This window comes from Primulina eburnea, chromosome 6, assembly GCF_022965805.1.
Source record: "Primulina eburnea isolate SZY01 chromosome 6, ASM2296580v1, whole genome shotgun sequence".
In the NCBI taxonomy this organism is placed as follows: domain Eukaryota; kingdom Viridiplantae; phylum Streptophyta; class Magnoliopsida; order Lamiales; family Gesneriaceae; genus Primulina; species Primulina eburnea.
In genome coordinates this window covers 10,192,919-10,196,842 of record NC_133106.1, presented here as the reverse complement: position 1 = coordinate 10,196,842, position 3,924 = coordinate 10,192,919, and positions in this window count along the sequence as shown.

The window sequence follows — 3,924 nt, the reverse complement described above, 5'->3', positions numbered from 1 at the left end:
TACAACAAGTGTATACAACAATACACTAAATATCTCATACTACCAACCCGAGTATATCGAGAAAATAATTTCTCTAACTTACACAAGAGAATTCTTGCATTCAAAGAAAAAAAATATCAAAGCTGAAAATCTTTTGATTTTGGGATATAATAACTGAAGAAATTGAGCTCTATTTAAAACTAATTCCCTCGTTTAGTTTTATAAAATTTTCGATGTGGGATATGTGATTTTTATTATTTTATTAAATGTGGGCCCCACCCCATTAAATCTCACTTAACAATTCTCCCACTTGAAGACTTGATTTCAATCATGTCTTCACACCATCAGTGCAGCAGCTCATACCTCCTTTGTTAATCCAAGAGACCAACTGAAGTCAAACACAACTTCAGTTTTTCAATGAGAACAACCTTCGTGAGCATATCAGCTGGATTCTTGCTTCTAGGAATCTTCTCAAGCTTCAAGACTCCATTCACCCGATCTCTAAGGATCCCCATTCCAAGGATTTGTTTTGCAGCACCCAAATCTTTCAAAGCAAATTCTTTTGATAACTCTTTCTCGAGTTTATCAATCTCCTTCAGACAAGCTCCTGCTATCAACATATCATCTATATATATCAGTAGTATGATATAATAATCATCAATCTTCACATAAAAACAGTGATCATCCTGATACCTCAGAAAACCATCATTATTCATTACACCATCAAACTTCTTGTACCACTGTCTTGGAGCTTGTTTGAGACCATACAAGGTCTTATGAAGTTTGCACACAATTTTCTCTTTTTCTCGTAATTCAAATCCCTGTGATTGATTATTTCTTCATCTAGCTTACCATGAAGAAATGTCGTCTTTACGTCTAGCTGTTCCAGATGTAAATATTTTTTTACCATCAATCCAAGTACAGTCCTGATAGTAGTTAACTTTACCACCAGAGAGAAAATATCAGTGTAAACAATTACTTAGTTTTCACCTTTTACAACAAGTATTTCTTTGTACCGCTTGCTACTGTCATGTTCTAACCGGTACTCCCACTTGCTATGTAAAACCTTTTTACCTTCAGGAAGTTCTGACAACTCCCACATGTGATTGGATGACAGTGAATCCATCACATATTGCATGGCTAACTCCCACTGTTTAAAGGTCTCATAAACATCCGATTTATTTTTCACATAATAAACCCAAAATTTCCTGCTCGAATCGTCAACAGTAGTCCCATAATATCTTGAGTGATCTCCAAGGGATGTCACAGGAGATGGTCCACATACATCAGTATGTACCAGCTCCAAATCTGCCGATTTTGGTTCTCTAACCTCTTTTGAAAAGCTCAAATTTTTCTGCTTTCTAAAAAATGCAGCTTCACACAGCTTGTGTTCAACGATCTTTAATTCTGGTAGCTTTCCGTTTGAAACAAGCATTTTCATTCCCTTCTCACTTGTATCCCCAAGCCTACTATGCCATAGACTTGAACTGGCTCCAACATCCACATCCGCTAATTTATTTATCAAACTAGAATTCGTATAAAGTGTTCCAGTTTTCTTTCCTCGAGCAACAATTATGGCTCCCTTTTTAACTTTCCAAGAACCATCACCAAAGGTCAACTTATGACCTTCGTCGTCAAGCTGTCCCACTGAAATCAGGTTGTGTGTCAACTTTGGTACATGCCTTACTTTGTTGATTTTCCAGACAGATCCATTTGTCATCTTCATCCGGATATCACTCATACCAATTATTTCCAAAGTTTTTCCACCAGGAAAACTTTTCTGTAATCTTCGCAATGTAATTATCGAATACATCACGATTACCATGGTATGAACGAAGCTTCCGAGTCCATAACCCAACAATCAACCGGGCTTTCCATGGATAGTAATAGAGCATCATGTACCTCCTCAGTAACAACATTAGCGTCGTTCTTTGTTGATTTGCAATTCTTTTTCAAGTGACCAGTCTCACCACAGTTCCAGCACTTCACATTCTTTTCAAATGTGTTATTGTCTTTTTCATTTCTTGACTTTACCATGCCATTGGTTAAAACTCTTTTCGCCACTCCAGCCTCTTCCTCTATTCTCGAGATTTAGAGCAGAATTTGATGATGTTCCTTCACGAGAATTCATCTTGCGAATTTCTTCGGCAAGAATTTGATCTCTGACATCATTGAATTTTAGTTTTTATTTTCCAACAGAGTTGCTAACCGTTGCCCGCATCGGTTCCCAATTGTCTGGTAAAGACGCCAAAAGAATAAGTGCCCAAATTTAATTTCAACCGATATCAGCTGTGAAACAATCAATGTTGAATTCATTGGTGTGTTTAGCCACCGATGCATCTTCTCTCATCTTCAAGTTAAATAACTTTTTCACGAGATGTGGGGACCCGGACGCTAATCAAGTTCTTAATCATCGTTGGGACTAATTAATCAATTAGAAAACAGGGTCTAATTTTTTTTTTAAAATGCGGAACGTAGTGAAATAAAACTCATATACATATCAGTATAAAATACGATACAAGTCCTGTACTGCATGCATTCAACTAAACTAAGGTTTAACAACTAATGTCAAGTGTTACAACCCTATTATACATCATAATCAAAGTCCGGAGCCTCCACTCTAATCACGATCTCTCCTCATCTCCTGGACCCTGATCCTGTCCCACATGTTGTCATGTACACATACAGACAAGACAACAGCCGGATAACTCCGGTGAGAATAAATCCCAGTATAAATCAACGAAACATGCAATCATATAAACCCATATAAAGCATTAATCAGGTAACAGATATATGTATCAAAATCTGAAACATAAACCATTATAGACTGTCGACAATGCTCATAACTCTATCATTCAGACTAGACTCGCTCCTAGTCTAGGGATCCCAGTTTCCAGATGTGGTGTTCCTATATCGATTTCCGTAATAGAAGGAACAGTAATTCCATTACTCGATATAACCAAATATGGTGTTCCTATATCGAATTCCGTAATAGAAGAATTCCAATCCTATTTACTCGATATAACCAAACATCCGGTGTCCTGACCTAACCGTCATGGACTGTAGCTGTGGGGACCCGGGCTCTAACTCAATTCTATCTGGGATTAAATGGATCTGTGAGAAAATGTGGGTCAAATTTTCTCTTTTTAACATTAAATCAAATGTCATTATTAAGCATAATCTTTGTTTATTAATTTACATCATACATAATGTACAAACATGATAAACGTGTCTCGTCTTAATACATCAATCCAACTAGTATATAGTTTAATACAAACCATAAATACAAATACTACAAGTCTAGTAAGAGCCACTAGTCATCATCTGCGCCCGTAGTCACCACGCTATCTCGTACTCATCTCTGTCGTGACCCAGATCCTGCCCCACCTGTTGTTATGCACACATACAGACATAACAACAGCCGGAAACTCCGGTGAGAACAATCCCATTATAAAACATGTATACATGTATATGCATAATAAAATCATAAAATACAATATCATGCATGTGATCTACATCATAGGTTCCATAGTCTATGAAACCAGCATATGTGAGCATGCAAAGCAAATCAACTCATGTCTTGACTCTACTCTAGGGATCCCGGGGTGAATAAGACGTCACTTTCTGTTACCTACCCTCCCAATCGGGGTAACTGTACGTCTTACTCCTAGACTTAGGTCGTGTCTGTATCGAATGTCTACAATCGGAGGAAGTCTGCTCCTATGCGTCGATACCCCGAACGTCTAGTTTTGACAACTCTGTCAATGACTCTCCTATCTCAATGCTTGAATATAAATCTATAGACACAGTATTATCATATCAGGAGATTTCCATATAATCCATAAACAATTCAAAACATATCAAAAACATAAACAATAAATCTAGTATGTGATTTGGTTGGGAAACTCTAATCAAATCTGATTCGAGTCGTGTCTTCCCTACAAT